General features: G+C 41.7%; 1 long non-coding RNA gene across 1 annotated transcript in view; it reads left to right on the top strand.

The window, feature by feature from the left end:
- The first annotated feature begins 1,491 nt into the window (after window positions 1-1,491).
- Window positions 1,492-23,810, top strand: part of LOC133378329 (uncharacterized) — a 52,726-nt gene continuing 30,407 nt past the window's right edge. Inside the window, exon 1 of the long non-coding RNA XR_009760956.1 lies at window positions 1,492-1,579. This is a non-coding gene — a long non-coding RNA (uncharacterized LOC133378329). The remainder of the gene's footprint in view (window positions 1,580-23,810) is intronic.

Raw genomic sequence — 23,810 nt, forward strand, 5'->3', positions numbered from 1 at the left:
TCTGGGTCAGCCAACCGGTCTGTTTAGCGTAATTGGTAGGTACTAAGCTCCTGTCTTCTAACCGGAGACACCACATTTTTTTGTCCGCGGAAGCTAGCCTGAAGTTCCCTGGGCTCTTACAGGCCTCAACTCCAATCAAGGGGACAGCACCCCTGATCGGCAATTTGGAATTTATCTGGTGTTCCTGAGGGGCTGTTACTGCATCATCCGGGCGCATGGCTTCAGGGCTTCGCATCATAAGGATCTGTCTTTGTTCTGTCTTCTTGGATGGAGATGTATTATTATTTTTAATTACTTGTTGTAACGTGTCCAATGCTACTTGTTCATTCTCTTTCATGTCCAGCACCTTAAAGAGTTTATTGAAGTTCATTTTAGAACCCTTCCTGGTGCGGACAGTAGCTTTAATATTTTTTGTTTTCTTTTTTAAGTTTGTTTGGGACTTTGTTTGAATCTTGGTGGACTTCTGTTTAGGGCCCTTTTTTAAAGATGCTACAACTTTTTTATCATATTCAGCATGTAGACAATGCGAACTTGCCGTGCTAGGGCACCTTACTTCCAGCTGTTGTGTTTCACCTATCAAGAGCTCTGTGGTAGGGTTAAATTCTCGCTGGGGACCAAGGTCCCTAACCACCCGAGGCTTGGGCACCGAGTTGAAATTAGACATATCAGTGGAGGGAACCTGAGCAGGTCTACCCGAATTCAACTGGACGGTGGCCATAAGAAGTGACAGTTGGTCCATATATTCCATAAGGAGGTTCTTGATTTGTGACAAGTCTTTTGCCCAGTTTGTAAATAGATTTTTTAATTAGCTCAAGCTGTGTGTTAAGACGTTTAGCCACCGTATCCGACTCAGAGTCTTCATCACAAAGAACTCCCATATACTTTAAGAAATGGTTGGGTGGAGGCAGAGGAGGTTGTGATGAAACAGAAGAGCAATTGGCTATATTGTTTACTTTCTCATTCTCTGCAGGATAGGGCAAAGAAGTATTCACGGAATTCCCGCATATCTGCAGCTGAGCAGGATAACAAATCTGACCAGAGTCTATAGTTGTAAAATTGGCATGCTCTAATTCTTCTGCCAGAGCACACACCCCAGCCCTTGTAGAAACCCCAATCGGAGGTTCCATTGGGCAGTATGGTCCCAAGGACCAATCTAAACAGGTTCCATTTTCTTCTGGCAACCTCACATCCAGGGGGTTTGGATCAGATTGGGCATTCAGGTTTGCGCGGTAGAAGTCTGTGATCTTACACTGGTTATGTCTTCTGCCCACTACTGAGGTATTCTCCTTTATAGGGATCAGTCCAAGTTGTTTGTATCCCTCCCTGGTAAGCACCATCTCATTTGCTGTTAAGTTTCTAAAGTACTTCAAATTGGCAGCTCAGGGGTTAATTAGGTGAGATTCAGTTCTGCCTCTTTAAACCTGCTGGTCCAGTGCATCAAATTATGTTCGGCTTCCTACAGCCTTTGTCATTAACATAGTTAAAGTCCCATGCAAGTTCAGTGTATAGATATAGGAGTAGTTTCTAATTCTCTTGCCAGCTGGATACAAGCTTGCCAACAGGCCCTCTCATGTTCAAGGTAATGAAGAGTTGTTAGAAAGAGATAGCCGAAAAGCTCCGCTGGAGTTAACGATGTTTGCTTGTCAGGAAGGGCTCCGTTCTGGGGCATAGGAGCTTAAATAACTTCTTAAATTCTTAGGTGCATTGCTGGGCAGGTGAAAACTAGTCTAGCACTGAACTAGAGCAAAATAATGTATACAGTACAGTTGTTTCTTACTATTATGGTGAAGAGCTTCAGGAAAGCATCTTGTTAGGTAGCCATCTTCCATCCCAGATTTAACACTTACCATCTCAAGTTAGATATTATCAGATACCAGAAATGGGAAAAACCTCTGACTGAGACAGTGAAGAGCCAATTCCAGTTGAAATGGACAAGCTAGACTGATGGTCTGATTTGAATAAGGCACATTTGTGCGTTCATTAATTATTAATATTATTTTAAAAAATGTTTTACTTGCTTCCATTTTGTCAACTAACAACCATTATGCTGCTGGCTTCTATTTCTCATTTAGCTGTTGGCCAGCCCAACATAAAAGTGGCCTGCTTTGTCTTCTGGGACTTATCATGTGCTGAAGTATATAAGATTCTTTAGCATTTGGCTCAACCATCCTGTAGCAGTGAGTTCATTACATAGTGCATGAAATACTACTATTTCAAGATAATCAACCATATCTGTACTCTGCTTTCCCCCCCTTTTAAATCAAAATTCTGTACTTGGAATAAATTGCAAATGAGATTGGGTTATTTTATGATATTGACTCTGTTTCCATGATCCACGTTATCAAAAGAAATGAAATACTTTGGCAAGGACTCAGGTAGCAGAAGCCATGGTTGGAGGGAAGGACATGGAGCCTGAATATAGCCAAGTTATACTTTAATGCTGGATGGAGTAAATTAATTTGTGAAGCTTTATCAGTCATAAAAAATGATAGGATATTGTTTAGGAATATTGTATTTCATGATTGCATTTAAATAATTCCCCAGACTATATCTATACATTTGATAAATAAGTGTTTATATCAATATCTGTCTATTTTATTTATATTTAATGCAAAAAATAGTAAATCAGTCCAAAAGAGGAGTCAAAGGCTTTGCTGTAATCTATAAAGCACAGGGTGATTTTCTTCTCAAATTCTTTGGTCTGTTCCATTATCCAACATATGTTTGCGATATGATCTCTGGTACCTCTTCCCTTTCTAAATCCAGCTTGGACATCTGGCATTTCTCGTAAGAGCCTTTGTTGTAGAATCTTGAGCATTACTTTATTTGCATGGGATATTAAGGCAATAGTTCAATTGTTACTGCATTCCCTGGGATCCCCTTTCTTTGGAATTGGGATGTATATTGAACTCTTCCAGTCTGTAGGCCATTGTTTAGTTTTCCATATTTCTTGACAGATTTTTGTCAAAATTTGGACAGATTCAGTCTCAGTAGCTTGCTGCAACTCTATTGGTATGCCATCTATTCCTGGTGATTTGTTTCTTCCAAGTATTTTAAGAGCAGCTTTCACCTCGTATTTCTGGTTCTTCAACATACGGTTCCTCCGTGAATGAATCTGTCATCCTGTCATCTCTTTTATAGAGTTCTTCAGTGTATTGCTTCCATCTTCCTTTTATTTCATCTCGGTCAGTCAGTGTGTTACCCTGTTGATTATTCAACATCCCTACTCTTGGTTTAAATTTCCCTTTCATTTCTCTAATCTTTTGGAACAGGGCTCTTGTTCTACAATTTTTGTTGTCCTCTTCTATTTCTATACAGTAACTATTGTAATAGTTCTCTTTGTCCCTAAGTACTAGTCGCTGTATAGTGGCATTTAGGGTTCTGACTGTGTTTCTATCTCCTTTTGCTTTTGCTTTCCTTCTCTCTTTAACCATTTGAAGAGTTTCTTCAGTCATCCATTGAGGTCTTTCTCTCTTTTTAACTAGAGGTATTGTCTTTTTGCATTCTTCCCTGATTATGTCTCTGACTTCATTCCATAGTTCTTCTGGTTCTCTGTCAACTAAGTTTAAAGCCTCAAACCTGTTCCTTATTTGATCTTTATATGACTATGGAATGCTTTAAAAGAAATGGGGGTGCCACAGCATCTGATTGTCCTGATGTGCAACCTATACTCTGCACAAGAGGCTACTGTAAGGACAGAATATGGAGAAACCGATTGGTTCCCCATCGGAAAGGGTGTGAGACAGGGGTGTATTTTATCACCCTATTTATTTATACGGAAAGCAGGATTGGACCAAGATGATGGAGGTGTGAAAATTGGAGGGAGATATATCAATAATTTAAGATATGCAGACGATACCATACTACTAGCAGAAACCAGTAATGATTTGAAACAAATGCTGATGAAAGTTCAAGAGGAAAGCACAAAAGTAGGACTACAGCTAAACGTCAAAAAGACTAAAGTAATGACAACAGATTTATGTAACTTTATGGTTGATAATGAGGACATTGAACTTGTCAAGGATTATCAATACCTCAGCACAGTCCTTAACCAAAATGGAGACAATAGTCAAGAAATCAGAAGAAGGCTTGGACTGGGTAGGGCAGCTGTAAGAGAACTAGAAAAGGTCCTCAAATGTAAAGATGTATCACTGAACACTAAAGTCAGGATCATTCAGACCATGGTATTCCCGATCTCTATGTATGGATGTGAAAGTTGGACAGTAAAAAAGCAGATAAGAGAAGGATCAACTCATTTGAAATGTGGTGTTGGAGGAGAGCTTCGCGCATATCATGGACCACAAAAAAGACAAATAATTGGGTGGGAAATATATGGGTGACAAATAATAATGCTGGGAAAAACAGAAGGGAGTACAAAAAGAGGAAGACCAAACAAGAAATGGATTGATTCCATAAAGGAAGCCACAGACCTGAAGTTACAAGATCTGAACAGGGTGGTTCACGACAGAGGCTACTGGAGGTTGCTGATTCATAGGGTCGCCATAAGTTGTAATCGACTTGAAGGCACATAACAACAACAAAGCTGGTCATAATCATAGAGGGCCAGTGGGGTCCTGGAGCCTTACCTCATGCCTCGAACCTGTCTTGCCTCTGCCTTTAGCAGAAGCTTGCCTATGTATTTCTAAACTGTTTTCCCGGAGGGCTAGAAACTTGTATTAAAATTAAATCTGAGACCCAGGATGTCAAACTATGTCTCTGATATCTGATTCCACTCTTTAGTAAAACAACAGTGGGTTTTATTACATACCTGTATTTGTCAGAAAGCATAAAAGCCAGGGAAATTCAGTATAATAAAAGAAAATGTTTGAAACCAAAGAGTGTAATTCTTGTTTCACTTGTGTCTCATGGCTTTGTTGCATTTTGCTGTAACAGACTAACATGGTTACTTCTCTGGAAATGGTGGAATTGCGGAAGTACTGTAAAACTGATATTAGAAAGCATATATTGGTTCTCTAAATGATGTGCTCCTTTATTCCACTTGGGACTCTTGTTCTTTTTTGGTTTAAGATGCTAACTCAGCTACAGCTTTGGAAGTTGTTAAACCGTTTAGAAACATAGGAAGTTGTGTTATACTCCGTCAAACCATTGGTCCACCTCGCTCAGTACTGTCTACTATGACTGGTAGCAGCTTTCAGATTTCAGGCAGAGTTTTCCCCAGCCCTACTGGAGACATCAAAGATTGAACCTGGGACCTTCTTCATGCAAGGTGGATGCTCTGCCTCTGCACTACAGTCCTTCCCATGTGGTACAGGGTTCACTAATGAGTGGAAGGCTGCATTAGGCAAAGAACAAACTTTTTTTCTATTTGTCCATATAATTTCAGTTCTTTGCCACTGATCAAGTCCACTTCTCACCAGTTAGATATTATTGCTCTGTAGGGATGAATGGATGGTTGCATTTCAGACCACATTAGCCGACTGCACAACAGCAATCCGCAGATTGTTCGATATTCATGTCAAATATTTTGTCTTGACTGAATTTGGTTTATATGGGCGGGATGCCTCCATTGACCTCAATGGCCACAAAGTTAAGTCTCCTGGCAACAACATGCTCCTGGCAACAACAAACAGAAGCCGTTTTGTTTTTCATTACCAGATGTGACTCCAAATTTCCAGATAATTAATAAAAGATGGCAGTTAAGTCTGAGTGATGGGGAAGCCCTGGAGAGGGATGAATAATGAATGCAAGCATTTCTACTCATGTTAGCAGATAATATCATTACCTACTGACTCCTGCTAGATCACAGCCTGACAGGTTCATTTGTAAATGAAGCCTGTACTGCATTTTAGGATAAGTATGGGAAAAGGAACAGGAAACAAACAAAGCTAAGAGGGCTGGTTGAGAATATGCCGGGGCCCCAGAGGATCCATTATAGCTGCTGCCAGCATCCCCCTTTAAAAACTATTTTAAAAGAACAATGCAGGGGCATTGAAGAGAAGCGCCTACCAGATACCATGTTCAATACGTCCAATGCCTCTGGGATCCCCCACACAAAAGTAGCATCCTTCTATGAAGTGTGACACCCCCAACCCCCCTTTGATTGGCTTCCATCTGATTGACTTGCCCAAGGGTAGAACTGGCTAAGTATTTGCTTGTAATATAAAGAGCTGGATTTTGCTAAAGTGCTCCTTTTAGGCTTAAAAAGGATAAATGAGAAAGGAACCAGAAAACCCAAAATAAACTAGACATAAGGCAACATCCTGTTATGGTTAGTGGGAAAACATGAGCTAAAGCTACCTGTACAAATATTCACGAATAGGCAAAACCCTTGAGGTTTAAGAACGTACCTACAGCCAACAGATATTTCTATCAAACTTAAAAAGCAGGGAAATTGGGCAGCTATAATGAATGCACCAGGGGAGCAGGACACCTGACCTCCCCTCTGAGATATTGTACTGACCTATAAATTTGTCAAAATGCAAATACAATTTGGGTTGGTCTTTCACAGTCCAATCCACTTCCTGTGTAGCTTGGAAGAATTTGGTGACCTATTAATCTATCGAGCTCAGTGCTGTCTGCACTGACTGGCAGCAGCTCTCCAGTGCTTCAGGAGGACACATTCTCAGACCTGAGGTTATGCCGGGGATTGAACCTGGGACCTTCTGCGTGCAAGGCAGATGCTCTACCACTAAGCTACAGCCCCTTCCCCTAATGGGATGGTCTTATTTGCCATCACTCCCTTTCAGTGTGATTTGCTGTGACAAAGCAATCCACACTAGTTTGTTTACAGCAGTACTGGATAGCATGGTGGGGTGGAAGCACCTACCTGACCTCCTGGCTAGTGAGTCGCTGTTGCTTACCTGGAGGGAAGGGGTAAGGTGGTGGCAAGGTTGGCATGGCACCAATCCAGTGCTCCTGATGGTGCTTTTGGACCATGCCACTCTCCCTTTCCTTTCCTAGTAATCAGCAGTGGTTCATCTGTCAAGAGGTTAGGTAAGCATCTCCTTGCCGGCTTAACCGGGGTCCGTCATATCCAACTCCCCTCAGCCCGGTGTAAATATGAGTTGTATTGTGCCCTTAATTATTTTAAGATAGGAAAGAGGCAAATCCCCATTCAAGGTTACAGAAGAAAGTGAATCGCTTTTACTTCTTCCTCGGAAACATCATGGACCCATTTGTCGGGCTTAATCTACCCTAGAGGGACTCATCTACATGTAAATTTCAAATACTTTGGCCAAAGGGGGGAAATGTTATAGACATTTTTAGATTTCCCATTACAATGAATGAGGAAACACAGGGGTTGATTTTTTTACCGAGCAGCATGGAACTCGAAACACAGGTCAAAGCAGAAAGTGCACAGAATGACTCGGAAACAGATACTAGGCAAATCTTAGGGCATGTGCATACCCCTAGCAGAGCAGCAGCAGCAGCAGCAATGTGTTGGAGGATGATGCTATGTGTGCCATACTGCCTGTCTTGTGCCCCTAAGCTAGCCTGCCGCCCTCAGGACAGATGTAATGGAGGGCTCTCCTATCGTTATTTTGAACTAAGACTCACCTGCCAGTTCTTTTGACTTCTGATTGTGGAATGAAAGGGAATGCTATATTGTCCTTTGCCTCAAGAAGCAATATCTTGGGCCAGTCCTGGGGTTCATTCATGCTACCACAGTAGAACATTTAAACTTTAATGTGTTCCGAGGTCATTTTTATTACCTTTTATGCAAACATAAAATGATTTAATCCTTTAGAAATTAAATTTTCATTCATGGTACTCTGATGGAATGACAATCTACTTCTTAGGGTGCATTATCTGGATTATTATTATTATCAGGGCTTTTTATGTGATGGTACTCATCGGTACAGACTACTGGCACCTCTTTTTTGACTGCCCATGGCAACCATTGGGTGCTGGCACCCATAGCACTTTTATCAAGCTATAAGCAGCAACAAAGCACTGATTATTGTCATTTTATATAGTATTTAATTTATGAATCACCTTTTATTTATTTATTTATTTATTATTTGATTTATATCCTGCCCTTCCTCCAAGCAGGAGCCCAGGGCGGCAAACAAAAGCACTAAAAACATTTTAAAACATAATAAAAACAGACTTTAAAATACATTAAAACAAAACAACTTTAAAAAAGTCTTTAACAAAAGCTTTCAAGACATCTAAAAAAAGGTTAATTTTTTTTTAAAAAAAAAGGTTTAAAAACATATTAAAAAGCAATTCCAACACAGGTACAGACTGGGATAAGGTCTCAACTTAAAAGGCTTCTTGAAAGAGGAAGGTCTTCAAATAGGTGCCAAAAAGATAACAGAGATGGTGCCTGTCTAATATTTAAGGGGAGGGAATTTCACAGGGCAGGTGCTGCCACACTTAAGGTCCATTTCCTATGTTGTATGGAATGGACCTCCTGATAAGATAATTTGCAACCGGTCAGTAGTTGTCACAAACCAATGGGTCCAGGGTGGGCTTTTTCAGGAGTGGTTGGATCACAGCCTCTTTCAAGGTGGCTGGAACCACTCCCTCCTGCAATGATGCATTGACCACACCCTGGATCCACTCGGTCAAACCCTCTCAGCAAGCTTTAATAAGCCAAGAAGTGCAAGGGTCAAGAGGAGACGTTGCTGCCCGCATCATCGCAAGTACCTTGTCCATGTCATCAGGCAGCATCAACTGAAACTGTTCCCAAGCAGTTGCAGCAGACGTTGCACTGGACACCTCATTGGGGACTACAGTAGATGTGGATGGGGCATGGAGACTGCTACGGAGCAACTTTACCCTCAAAGTGCCTTGCAAACAATTCACAGACTCCATTTCCTGGAGTTGATGTCAACAGACTCCTGACAATATGGAAAAACTCCACTGGAAGGCTATTTGAGGATGTGATGGAGGCAGAGAAGTGGGCCTTCTTCGCCGCCCTCACCACCACACAGTAGGCACGGTTATGATGTTTTACTCTTGCCCGGTCAGCCTCACAGCACGTCTTTCACCACTTGTGCTCTAGCCGTCGTCCAGCCTGTTTCATTGCCCTAAGCTCACTGGTGTACCAAGGTGCAAGCCGGGGTCCACAGTGCCAGAGAGGGTTCTCGGCAGCAACCGTGTTCAGAGCCTGACACACCTCGCTGTTTCACAGTGTGACAAGGGCTTCAACAGGGTCACCTGCTCTATCTACTTGTAACTCCCCCAGGGCATTCAGGAATCCAATGGATTCCATTAAGCTCCGGGGGCAGACCATCTTAATCTGTCCACCACCCCTGCAGGGAAGAATCAGAGCCATAAGTCTAAACTTCACAGGAATTGTTCTGACCATGACAATGGGGCAATGACCACCCCCCTATCTCCAGACCACCCCTTCCTCCATCTGGAGCAAAAAACATGTTGCTCTACGCCAGCTTGGTCAGAGAAGCTGTGGGGAGCAGGGTGGATGATACACCATCAGCAACCCTAGTTTACTGACTTCTTGGCCCGACACCAGGTACAGGCCCTCACAACCAGCTCCAAGACAGAGTGGTGACAGAGATGGAAGTTCTGTAGACCACAGCAACTCCTCCTCCCCCCATCCCTGCAGCCTGTGCTGGTGTTGCACCAAGTATCCAGGTGGGCAAAGCTGGGTCAGATCAACTCCTCCCAGCTCACCCACCCAGGTCTCATTAATGCACACCAAACTGGCTCCTTTATCCACAATCAAATCATGGATGAGAGTGGTCTTATTGTGTACTGATCTGGCATTAAACAACAACACACACAGGCCAATAGGCACAGCAGATGAGCAATGAGGAACCCATCCATGAGAGGAGTGGCAGCAAGGAACAAGGTGAAGATAGCCCTGCCCTCGACTTCTATGGTAATTCACCACTCCCCATGACTATACTTCCCTCTACCCGTGATCTCCAAAATTGGGGTGGCATCACCCATGTCACTCCTTACCAAGACTCCTCCTAAACACCTGATATGGACCCAACAAGAGCCCACCACCAAAACCTACCTGAGCCAATTATCCCAGTAGGCCTCTGCGAGAATTAGGAACAGTAAGACAAATTCAATATTTTTCACACTGGGCACATCTACTCCCCTTGTGTTTCATACCCAGGGAGGGCCAGCCTTCAATCAGTTACAGACTCTCACTCTGAAGGCATCTGGTGACTTTATCCTATCATTCAGTTCACTGCACAGGCTCTGACCCTGTGCAGGAACTACATATGAGCCATACGCCCTCCCCACTACTCAATCTCCTCCAGATTGGTTAGAAAAACAAAAGAAAGAAATAGAAGAGGGCAGTGCCCTTACCCTTGGTGGTGACCCCGTAGGCAGCAAACCTGCCGCCTAAGGGCAGCTGGGCTTTTATGCCTCATGACCCAGCCAGGAGCTGATGCAAGAGGCGGCAAGATCAACTGCAACCTCTCTCTGGAGCCACGACCAGGCAGAGGTTCCCAGTCCTTGCAGCACTTACCAGGGACTTCAGCTGTCTCGAGAGACAGCACCCCAAAGGAGCAAGCAGCCAGCAGCCAGCAGCCAGATGCTCAGATACTCCCTCCCAGGGCAGGTCTTCTTCAGTCCCCCTAGTGCTGCAGCTGTTTGTGTCTCAAACATCTCACAAAAAAGTAAATACCGTTTAACAATATCATATTTGCTTCTCTGATCAAAGCTCAGCAAACATAATAGCTGGCTTTCAAAATGCTCTACTTAATCACAATTTCTGGTGTACAGACTAGCTTGTTCTCTACTGTAGAAGTTAGCAAAACAAGATAAAGTACATTTTAAGGTATCTGTTGAGTCGGGAGAAATGGTTACATATCAGGATGTCATACTTGAAACACTTTCTACTTCTTTGGTACTGGCAGTAAAGTAGCACCACCCTCCCAACAGCAGTGTTGGTGCTGCTTACCTGAATGGGGCTGGAGTAAAGCAGGGGAGTGGCGAGGTAGGGGCTGCATGAGTGCACCAGCGGAGCCCATCTGGCAATCCCCGTGGTGCACCCATGCAGCCCTGACCACCCTGCCTTAGTTCAGTCTTATTTAGGTAAGCAGCAGCAATGCCAGTATCAAGAAGGTGGCTCTGCAGTTCCACACAACCCACTACTAGGTACTGGTGGATTTTTAAAAAATCTGCTCAGGATCTCCTGCTTATAAATTAACTTGTTCTCCACTTCAGGTTTTTAAAATATAGGGTACCTTTCCAGCAGTCTCATGCATAGTGAGAAATTGCTAGATGTCTGGATTTCATAAACTGCTTCCCCATAGCAAATTTGGTAGTTCATTTTCCAATCAGCCTACTTATCAGGACAACTTTAAGCTTATTCTCCTGTTCCCTTAGGGAGGATGTTAGAGGTTCCATATTTTGATTTTGGGGTGGAGGTGAGATTTCATTTGATTTTTACTTTCCAAATACTGTTCTTTTAAAATCCTGTTCATGTTGGATTGGTTCAGTTCTGCTCCTGGAGAAAGGCTGTTTATACTGTGGTTTCATCCAATCACAGAAGTTTTATTTGGGCTATACAATAAGCATTCAAAATGTGAGAAGCTAGAAATGTATGATGGAAAAGCCCCTACTCTAGAATGACAAAATTGCCACCACCATAATCTCTATTAAGTGCTCCAAAATTATAGTATAACAGCTCTGAAATTACATGTGACATCTGCATGAATACCAAATTGATTCATTATGTTCAGGCCTATTATAAAAAGCACTTACTGAATTTTGTACTGATTACAACTCTTACAAATTAACAGTTACCCGAACAAACCTACTCCCAATATACATATATTATTTGAAGATCACAGTTCAGTTAAAGGAAAATAACAGGGCAAATAATCTTGCCACTTACTAAGGAGTGCCATCTCAGATTAGAGTACCTTCTATGCCCGGGGTATTTGTGTGTGTGTTTAAAAAAACTATCTTAGTGTGCTTGAAGTTTAGGTTTAAAAAAACACATACTTTTAAATGTGTGTATGAGCGTGTCAAGCATGTCTTTTCATCCCATCTTGCTCACTCAAGAAAAAAAGTTTAAAAAATTGAGTGATAAATGTCCACTTTATGCAGAATTTGCCTTTTTTGAAACCTCAATCCCCATTGCACAAGTTGGAATTTTATAGAGATACAAATCACAAAGAAATAAGAAACCAGTAATGAGATAGAAATATATATGAAATATGGATGCAAATCCTTACCACCTGCTGAGCCAAAATCTCTGTGGAGACTGTCCTCAAATCCGAACTGCCTTTAACATCTTCTAAGCACTAAATTTGAAGACGACGAAGAAGAGCTGAATTATATGTCTGCAAAATACCAAAGGCCTACCTGATATATCTCACAACAGAATGTTTCAGCCACATCTACATAAATATTTTAACATGAATTTAATTTTCATTGAAGTCACACAATAAATCTTTTGTGTGCTATCGTTTCACCCAAAATGAGTTGCCTCTTTGTGCACGTGCTCACATGAAATTGGTGTTCATTTGGATGTGTGGTCTCAAAATGCACATGCATCAATTGCTTTATTTATGCAGTCGTCACTGTTTTGCTATAGGTAATTAAAATATTATCGATAAAACTGTGTATTTTTGTTTCAACAGTCATCTACCATTTGCTAGCTGACTGATATCTAATTCAAACTTCCAAGTTTTAATTCGTATTAAATTATGAAGGGACCACAAAGGACATTTCCTCCCAAAACATGGACATGATCCATCCTTTTCTCACTGAAGCAGGAGCAGCCTGTGCATGCAGAACTGAGGAGAAATGGGCAGGTTGATTACATATGTGAAGTGCATACTGGCTTCCCATAGTGGGTACACTGTGGAGCCCTTGCTGAAAGTTGGTGGAAGGTGGAAAAGAAAACATTTCTATTGAGCCTTATAACTATTCCTTTCCTTCATACAGCTGTTCAGTACTCACAAAATGAGAGTGTGCTTCGTTGACATCACTCTCTGCGATATGCGTGCACAAGAGGTGATGGATCAGGGAGGCGTGCATGGCAAAAAAGAATGAAATAGCTTGTCTTCTAAGAAATTAATGAATCAGAGGTGGAGGCTATAGAAAACTAGATGCAACAATGCATCGCATTATATTCTTTCCGTAACCAGGAACCCTAAGCAAATGGGACCACAGCCAAGACCAGATGTTAAATTATGCTCAATAAAAAAGATCAATAATGCTTCAGTTGTTGAATTATAATGGCAAACCACATTAACTGCTTCCTGTAACTAATGCAAATGCACACAACCTCCTATATCACTTCTATAGTTCACTCTTTCTCAGAAAACAAGATTAACTAGTTTTAAAACTACAAGCAACCTTTCAAACTCCATGTTTGTCAGTCATAGCACTAAAAACAAAAGTTAGCTTAAATGCAAATGCCTTTAACTGTGAAAGTTGATGATCACCTAGTTGAGACTGGCACTCTTTAGAGCAGGAGTGGGAACCTATAGCCCTCCAGAAGTTGTTGAACTCCCACTTCCATCAGTCCCGGCCCATATGTCCAATGGTCAAGAATGGGAAATGTAGTCCCACAATATCTGGAGGGCCACTGGTTCCCTATCCCTCATTTAGAGCAAAAGACTAGAAGACCAGACTCTATCATTTTGATTATAAATGGTTTGATTTTGTTCAGAGAAATGTCTAAATACACAGGTCACATATGCACCACAGAGAAAAATGTGAAACAAAATTCAGTGACATGGAATAAATTGAACATAAGACATTAGCCTCAGCAGTTTCATGGATGCTGTCTCTGCTGTGAAAAATCACTATATCTTTAAAAATCTCATTAAAACAACTTCTGAGTCTTCTAACATCTTTTTGAAAAATACTTCAGTGACCGTTACAGAAACTCACACAAATTCAGATCAAGATCACACATTCATGCACATTAGCTTGATTTGCCTCTGCTTGGTACTGTGTTTTTGTTGACTGGCAGCTGAATGGGCCATTGGAAAACATGCATGGTGATAATTAAAGTTTGATCTCTGATCATAGATGCAAGTCATAACTTGAGGCTATCCATATCAAGTGACGAATATGCATGTATGAACCAGGCCCACAGAATTAAAACTGAGACAAGGCAAGGCAGATGGGGCAGAGATGATGACAGGCCACAAACAAAACTTCACGTCCCTGAAGGGTAACAGTTATTCAGTGGGTCATGAAGGGACACCCTTGGCACACAGGTGACACAACAGCTTTCAACATAGGAGCTGAACAATGAGTTTAGCCTGAAATGGTCTCATATTGTCTCAAGGCATGTAAAACAGGCAATTGTGGAAAAACAGGGCCTTTGGAAAGTAGGACAATAATGTGTTTTATTTTCAGGCAGATGAGAAATATGCTGCAGCCTTCATGAGAAATACAAAGGAGTTACATATTATCCAAAGGCATTGCACTTGGACATTTTGGGGATGGTTCACATGAGGGTGCACTGGCCCATTCAGTTGTAGCTTTAATATGCCTTCTATCAGTTGTATTAAAATGACATATAAATGGGCCAGCGCAGGACTGGCAGTAAGGGTCAGTGTAACGCCCTTCCCTGGATCTCCCTGTCAGGTTCCTACCTGCGCGTGGCTACTGCCTGTCACTAGGCACCACCAGGGACTCCACCAGTCCGGACTGTCCTTTTTTATTGTTTCTCTCCCCGCTCTAGCACAGATCTCAACAGATCCCCCTGCTAGGCAACCACCAGTCACGTCCTAATACTAGTATTCCCAGAGACTCTGAATACTGGTATTGTTATTCTCTTCACCGCTGCCACCATTTGTTACAGTTTCCCTTCAGCCTCTGCTTGGTACTGTGTTTTTGTTGACTGGCAGCTGAATGGGCCATTGGAAAACATGCATGGTGATAATTAAAGTTTGATCTCTGATCATAGATGCAAGTCATAACTTGAGGCTATCCATATCAAGTGACGAATATGCATGTATGAACCAGGCCCACAGAATTAAAACTGAGACAAGGCAAGGCAGACCCTTCTGGTCTGTGAAACCCCAGCCAAGGATCAGGCCTTTGGTAAACCAAATTAAGTATTTATTAAAGATAACAAAGCTAACAAGATTAACAAGATTTCTTCTTAAGGCACATAAGCATATGGTTTTACTCAATACTAATCCGAACTCCACCCCCCTCCTTCTCCACTCTCTCCTGGCAAACCACTCTCTCAAACCCACCAAACAACCCACTCTTTCTCTTCTCCCCCCAGATTCCACTCTCACTCTTCCTTTTATACGTTCAGCCATTTTAAACACTCAGCCAATCATCTAGCATTCTACCGCCCATTCACTCCCCCTCCTCTTTCACTCCACTTACCATGTATCTTCTAAACAACCAACACTTACCATATATACATTAATATAGGAACATCACAGTCAGCAACTGCAGGTACCTGCTAAGGCTCACGAGCAGGCTTATTTCTGCTAGACCCCAGAGCCTCCTGGCCTTGGCTTGCCTCCTTTCCCCTTGCTATTACTGCCTGTTCAGTCTTCAAGCATGTAAAGAAAGAGAGGAAAGGGGAGAATCCTCCACTTGCCTCACGCTGTCTGTTTGGGTGATTGTGCAAGCTGGGCCCATAACAAAAGGCCAAACAAATGGGAGCACAATGAGGTAATCTTTGTATAAGGACTCTCGAAAACCTGGAGCCAGCACTGGACAAGTGAATGTAGTATGAAGACTTAAACATGATGGGGTGCAAATGGAATGTTTACTGTAATATTCTGAACTTGGTCCCTTGTGCATCTACTCACACAGTTGCACACATCCCTCTTGACAATGCACCACAGTAAACTCAAATGTGTAGCCAGGATGGGGCAAAGGGGTGCATTGCCCCCCTCCCAGAGCTGTGCTTTGGTCCCCTCCCAGAAGGATTTCTTTTTTTGTTGGAAAATTGTCTTTTTAGTTTGTGACATGACAGACAATGACAGCCTCCACATAAAGAATAACAGCTTGTTTTAAGAACAGGAGCAATTTAACAATAGGATCCTCTGACCCCCTGAATCCACAACAAAAGCCCCATCTGTAAAAGCCCTCAAAAGTCTGCTCACTCAACACTTTCCCGGACTGAGGTTCACTTTTTCATGATCACAGTCACCCTATAATTACTTAAGTGATCCTGAAAAGCCTGTATAATGACATGGCCCTTGGACTTTCTTTTGCTCTGCTTTTCAGTTTCAGTTCTGTTCTCTACCCAGCCAGCAATAAAGAAGCATGTTTGCCTGTTTACAGTAAGAAATAAGAGTATTTCTTCTACAGTTATGATGATGAGTAGAGCAGGACTGGGTGCTTATTGCTAAAGGATGAAATAAAGAGGTAACCTAAAGCAATCTGAAAACATATCTACATTAAATTACTATTTACTCTTCTCACTAGTGTTTTTTTTAAAAAAAATAAAATCAGTATTAGTTTCCTACCAAATAAAAGCAGTGAACCTAACTAAGCCCTACCTAACTGCTTTAAAAAAATAGGATTGGAGAGGGAGAGAAAGATTTTCAACACAAACACAATCCTTTGCTATGTTCACTCAAAAGTCTGATTTACAGCACAGTCCTAACCATGTCTATTCAAAAGTAAGTCCTATTGAATTCAATGGGGATTACTCGTAGAATGTGGGATTAGCATTGCAGCTTTACTCCCAGAAAAGCAAGTATAGAATTAAAAGCTTCATATTGGGAAGGTTTCCAAAACAGGCTATGAATTAGACAAGTAAACTGCCCTCTTCAATTTGTTTAATTCCTCATAATTAGAAAAGTATAACACATTGTAATGGCACCATAAGCTGCATGTACACTTTTTAAAAAATTCTGTTCAAAAATTATTTGAAAGATAAAATATATATGCTATTTTTCAAGTAATTTAAAAAACCCTGAATATACACTTTTATTATAATCATAACTGAAATAGTTTACTATGCAGGCCTCCCAAGATCTTGCACACACAGAGAAAGGGACTTTTCCTACTGGTGAAAGGTATAAACTTACTCAATTTATAAGATTTTGAGACAAGCAGGAAAAGGCAACAGTTTTCTGGACTTGCAGAGGATTGCCTGGAGGTCAACAAATCCCTTGTCAATTACAACCTGACTTCACTTATTGGCTACAAACCTGAAAGGGTGGGATTAGAGCAGCCAGCTACGAGCTAATTTAAAATAGGTTGCAGGGGACCCCTGACATTTTGGTGTATGTCTCTTGAACCAGGCTACCTAGAACCTTACTTTTTTTAAAAAATGAAAGCTGAGAGTCTGCAGATTGGGGTAGCTCTCCCAGAGATCCAGAGAGGACCCCAAAAATCTGAGTCTCCAGGTGAAAACCTGAGACCTGGCAATCCTATCCACCAGTGAGCAGGGGGGATTGCCTGTCACTGTCTATCTCCTCCGACAATGCCCCATCAAGAAATGTGGCTGCCCCATCTAACAAGGAAGGCTGACTACAGGGCTGAGCAGACTCCCAGGGAATAGCAGAACAGTTATTTTATCAAACAGATGATAAGCAGGACTACCTCGGAGGACAGTTTACACAGAACTGAATTGGTAGGGGGTTTAAACACACACACAACATAAATCCCACCCACTGAGTCATAGGAAGAGCAGTGGTTGCAGCCAATCTCCTTTTAACCCTTTTCATACCATATACCACATAAACAGGTAGTCCCAGACTGCAGGATGCAGAATAATGGGCTCAAGTTACAGGAAGCTAGATTTCAGCTGAACATCAGGAAAAAACTTCCTAACTGTTAGAGCAGTACGACAATGGAACCAATTACCTAGGGAGATGGTGGTCTCTCCAGCGTTGGAGGATTCAAAAGGCAGCTGGACAGCCATCTATTTGGTATGCTTTAACTTGGGTTCCTCCATTGGGCAGGGAGTTGGATGCTATGGCCTTTTAGGCCCCTTCCAATTCTACTATTCTATGATTATATGATTCCAGGTAAACACTTTACTGTGGCCAGACAACATCTGTGTTGTTTTTTTCCTGTGTGACAACTCATTCACATATTATGCGAGTTGTCACTTGATACTGCAGGCCCAGGGAATGAAATCTTTGTGAATTGTGATACAAACTAGCCTGATCAGTACTTCTTAGTCCAATGTGCAGATCAGAATTTACTTATCCATTGCCTTTCACATATCTTGATTGTTCTGATGGAGTCCTTGACTCAAAAAATGTATCAAAATGAGTATTTTGAGAGAACACATTTAAATGTGGCTTTTTTTTTTTTAAAGATAAATAAATCACAGATTAATGCAAAAACTAGAAAGATCAGACTTATGGATGAACGCATACAAAAGTGACACAGTCTGGAAAGAGACTAATTTGCCCATTCCTAATTGCCATTAGCAAAGGATGAACATGGCATGTGTGAACCAGCCTAATAGTGAGGATTCAGATGCCAAGTATTCAAATCTGAATATGCATATGTAAGCTAGTCCTCATCACAGCAATAGTCTTAAGGCATCCTTTTGTAATGTAAAATTTATCTTTGTATACACGTACTGTAAAGCACCATCTGTTATAGCACTGGACCTCTTCCATATCTTTGGCAAAGGGAAGCCTGCAACAGCATGATTTGTTGAATGGCTTTCAGTGGGGCCTTTTTAGAACATTCTGCTGAGCCCCTATTAGTGATGAACCCTAATATATCTGATACAAGATACTATACATGATTTTTCATGTATAGGGCCACCTACACTTTAGAAACAGGGCATTGTGTTTAACTGTGATAGGGAAAATACCACTTTTAATTGTTCCCTGGCATAATTTTGCTTTGTGGCCTAAAAGGGAACCTTATTTATGAGCCAGGCTTCTTCAGTTGAGTTGGGGGTGGGGGAAATAACCTGTGCAATCATTTTTTTCTTGCTTAGTTCTTCTTGATTATTTTTGTTCACTCAGAAACATGCAGCCCATGATTCTCTGAGTTTCTTGCATTTTGCAGGCTATCATTCAGTTTTAGATAATGTATGAGCTGGCAGTTGGAATAAGGCTAGTCCCTTTGAACCTTCTTTGTACTTTTTCTTGCTGATCACACTGAGTTTCTGATTTTTAGTTGGAAAAAAATCTATCAGACTCTGATGTTTCTCATTACTACATTTGTTTTCTAGTGTATTGGGGGGAAATAGAAATTTTAAAAACTTCAAAAAGACTCTGCGTAATTAGCTGCATGGAGAAATATCACAACTTAGACTTAGAGCCAACCCATTAACACAATATCAGCAATATTTTTGTAACTGGCCACATCTGTAATATTTACTAGGAGTGTTCATTGGTTCTGTGTGTACCACAAACAAGAAGACAAATCAAAGTGATTCAGAGATGGTTCTCATATTTCTGAGTTGGGTTGTGATGTTAACAAATCATCTTGAGGCACATCAGGGACTCCCTAAACTTCCAAATGGTTCTGTAGTTTCCATTTTCCAAAAAATGACTGTCTGTCTCCCTCTGCCCCAAGAAGCAAAACCAAACTGACTGGGGAAATGCCCAGCACTCATGAGGGGAGATGTTAGAGAAGGGGGGGTGTCTTTAATTTCAACTGAAAGGTCTAGTTAATAATTTTTCAAGGCCAGAGTGTAAGTAGTGAATTGGTCCACTGGGGTGGCCTACTTCTTTCCTAATCATTCTTTTTTCTTAAGAAACAATTAAAAATAATAGCTCTCCCCCTCTTTTTCTTGAGGGTACCTCCAGGAAGGAGGAATCAGTGAGGAAAAAACAGTGACTTCTTTCTATGACTTCATTCTGTGATTCTAGCATTTCAGTTTGTACAACAAAGGTAAAATCACCTAGCATGATAGCCCTGGACCTGTTTGTCTGAACTTTGGCAGGTTTGTACATCTTCCTCTTGTCCCCAGTTTTCAATTCGATTGTCCACACAAAACTAGGGAAGAATATGTGCTTTCTATTTCTACTGCTGTAGCTACCTTTCTTAAATTTGTCAGGCTTCATCCCTTCAGATGGGTCAACAAAGTCTGAAATTTGCATCAAATTCTGGCAGAAAATATAAAAGAGACTTATTTTTTGAAACAAAAACACTCTTATGAGGCTCCTTTGCCTGCAAATTTCATCCACTTATGTCAAAGGGAAAAAAACCTTATAGTTATTTTTAGATTCCTCATTATAGCCATTGTGGTGAAATAGAGCTTCAGATTTAACAGATCAGTTTTGGACCCAAAGAATGAATCAAATCAGAATGACACAGAGAGGATATGAAACAAATTCGGTTGCTTTCAAATGCTACAGATACAGATACAAGATGAATCTTGAGGTTGCTGCACACCTCTAGTAAATAGAATATCTGGAATCATTCTAAGGCAGTTATAAAAACACACTTTCATAAACCCGCCTTTGATGAACCCTGAAAATGTTTCTGCTTTTTGGTAACATCACAAGTACATGGCATAGCTCATAAATGGAATTTATGAAGCTAAAGAACACTAAGAACTCAGTCTCAGTACACAGAAAGGATATTACTTTAGTCAGCCTTCTCACTAATGGTGTCTCCTCCAGCAGATGAAACATTACAAGGGGTAGTGCTAGTAATGAGATTGTGCACAGATACTTAATGTTCTAGAACAGCCATTATGAATAAGTACATCACTGTTTCATTCTATAAAGAGAGTTCTTATTGTTCTATTTGTTGAAGACATGCATTTAACTTGACATCAGATTAATTTTAGCTTGAAAAGTTGTAGGGGATTTTCCACCCTCCAGCTTTCTTGCCAACCCTCCCAAATCTGACACTGAAATGTATGGGAAGCAGTATCATTGATGTGCATGGGCGACACTGGTCAGGCTAGTCTGCTCCAGAAATGGCCATAACTTTCATACCAGCTGAAAGGCACTTCTAGCCACTGAGGTCACCATCCTCTAGATATGGAACCAGGAGCACCCCCAGACTATGAACCTGCTCCTTCAAGGAGGTATGGCTCCATCCAAAGCAGGAATTGACCAATATTCTGAACTTGGGAATGACTCACCTACAACACTTCCATCTTTCCATGATTCAGACTCAGTTTGTTGGCCCACATCCTGGGCTTGCACAACCTGTCATGATTTAGATTCTACAGAAAAATAGAGCTGAGTATCTTCCAATGACACAACCCCAAAATTCTAATTATAACCCCCAACAGCTTTGTGCAGATGGGAATAAATAGCATTATTATTTTATTTATTTTATTTATTTATTTAATTAAGCTTATATACCGCCCGACTAGCAACAGCTCTCTGGGCGGTGAACATTAAAAATACAATAAAAATAACACAAAATTGTACACAAAACTGTACAGTCTAAAATCAAAATATAATAATTTAGAATTAACAGGAATTAAAATGCCTCAGAGAAGAGAAAGGTTTTAACCTGGCGCCGAAAAGATGATAGTGTCGGCGCCAGGTGCACCTCCTCGGGGAGACCATTCCATAGTTCGGGGGCCACCACTGAGAAGGCCCTAGATCTTGTCACCACTCTCCGGGCTTCCCTATGAGTCGGAACCCGGAGGAGGGCCTTCGTAGTAGACCGTAGTGTACAGGCCGGTTCATATCGGGAGAAGCGTTCCGACAGATATTGTGGTCTCGCGCCATATAAGGCTTTATAGGTAAGTACCAACACTTTGAATCTGGCCCGGAAGCATATTGGAAGCCAGTGCAAACGGGCTAGCACAGGTGTTATATGCTCAGACCGCTTAGTTCTTGTTAGCAGTCTGGCCGCCGCATTTTGCACTAGCTGTAGCTTCCGAATCGTCTTCAAAGGTAGCCCTACGTAAAGCGCATTGCAGTAGTCCAGACGCGAGGTTACCATAGCATGTACCACTGATGAGAGGTCCTCCTTACTCAGATAGGGACGTAGCTGGGCTACCAACCGAAGTTGGTAGAACGCATTCCGGGCCACGGAGGCTACATGAGCCTCAAGTGTGAGGGAAGAGTCTAAGATGACTCCCAGACTACGCACCTGTTCCTTTAGGGGGAGTGTAACCCCATCCAGGACAGGGTATATATCCACCATCCGATCAGAGAAACCATCCACCAACAGCATCTCAGTCTTGTCAGGATTGAGTCTCAGTTTGTTAGTTCTCATCCAGTCCATTGTCGCAGCCAGGCAACAGAACATACGAACATAAGAACATAAGAAGAGCCTGCTGGATCAGGCCAGTGGCCCATCTAGTCCAGCATCCTGTTCTCACAGTGTCCAACCAGATGACTGAGGGAAGCCCGCAAGCAAGACCTGAGTGCAAGAACACTCTCCCCTCCTGAGGCTTCCGGCAACTGGTTTTCAGAAGCATGCTGCCTCTGACAAAGGGTGGCAGAGCACAGCCATCATGGCTAGTAGCCATTGATAGCCCTGTCCTCCATGAATTTGTTTAATCTTCTTTTAAAGCCATCCAAGCTGGTGGCCATTACTGCATCTTGTGGGAGCAAATTCCATAGTTTAACTATGCGCTGAGTAAAGAAGTACTTCCTTTTGTCTGTCCTGAATCTTCCAACATTCAGCTTCTTTGAATGTCCACGAGTTCTAGTATTATGAGAGAGGGAGAAGAACTTTTCTCTATCCACTTTCTCAATGCCATGCATAATTTTATACACTTCTATCATGTCTCCTCTGACCCGCCTTTTCTCTAAACTAAAAAGCCTCAAATGCTGCAACCTTTCCTCATAAGGGAGTCACTCCCTTATTATTATTATTATTATTATTATTATTAGTATTATTAGTATTATTAGTATTATTAGTATTATTAGTATTATTAGTATTATTAGTATTATTAGTATTATTAGTATTATTAGTATTATTATTATTATTATTATTAGTAGTAGTAGTATTTAGTAGTATTTTATTTATATCCCGCCCTTCCTCCCAGCAGGAGCCCAGGACGGCAAACAGAAATGCTAAAAACACATCATAAGAAGACCTTAAAATACATTAAAACAAAACGTTAAAAACATTTTTTAAAAAAAGCTTTAAAAATATCTTTTTTTAAAAAAGGGTTGAAAACATATTATTAAAGAAAACATATTAAAAGCAATTCTAACACAGACGCAGACTGGGATAGGTCTCAACCTAAAAGGCTTGTTGAAAGAGGAAAGTCTTCAAAATGCACTGAAAAGATAGCAGAGATGGCGTCTGACTAATATATAAGGGGAGGGAATTCCATATGGTAGGTGCCACCGCACTAAAGGTTCATTTCCTATATTGTGCAGAACAAACCTCCTGATAAGATGGTATCTGCAGGAGGCCCTCACTTGCAGAATGCAGTGATCGACTGGGCATACAAGGGGTAAAACGGTCTTTCAGGTGTCCCGGTCCCAAGTTGTATAGGGCTTTGTACACCAAAACTAGAACCTTGAACTTGGCCCAGTAGCAAATGGGAAGCCAGTGAAATTCTTTCAGCAGCGGGGTGACATGTTGGCGATACCCTGCCCCGGTGAGCAGTCTTGCCGCCACATTTTGCACCAGCTGCCGGACCAAACTCAGGGGCAGTCCCACATAGAGGGCATTATAGTAATGCAGCCTGAAGGTTACCAGAGCGTGGACAACAGTGGTCAGGCTATCCCAGTCCAGAAACGGCTACAGCTGTCTTATCAGCTGAAGCTGGTAAAAGGCATTCCTAGCCGTGGAGGTCACCTGGACCTCTAGGGACAAAGATGGATCCAGGAGCACCTCCAGACTATGGACCTGCTCTTTCAGAGGGAGTACAACCCCATCCAAAGCAGGCAACTGACCAATTACCCAAACTCGGGAACCACCAACCCACAGTGCCTCTGTCTTGCTAGGATTCAGACTCAGTTTATTGGCCCTCATCCAGCCCACCACCGAGTCCAGGCAGCAGTCCAGGGCTTGCATGGCCTCTCCCAATTCAGATGATATGGAGAAATAGAGCTGGA

Source organism: Rhineura floridana, chromosome 2, assembly GCF_030035675.1.
Source record: "Rhineura floridana isolate rRhiFlo1 chromosome 2, rRhiFlo1.hap2, whole genome shotgun sequence".
Classification (NCBI taxonomy): domain Eukaryota; kingdom Metazoa; phylum Chordata; class Lepidosauria; order Squamata; family Rhineuridae; genus Rhineura; species Rhineura floridana.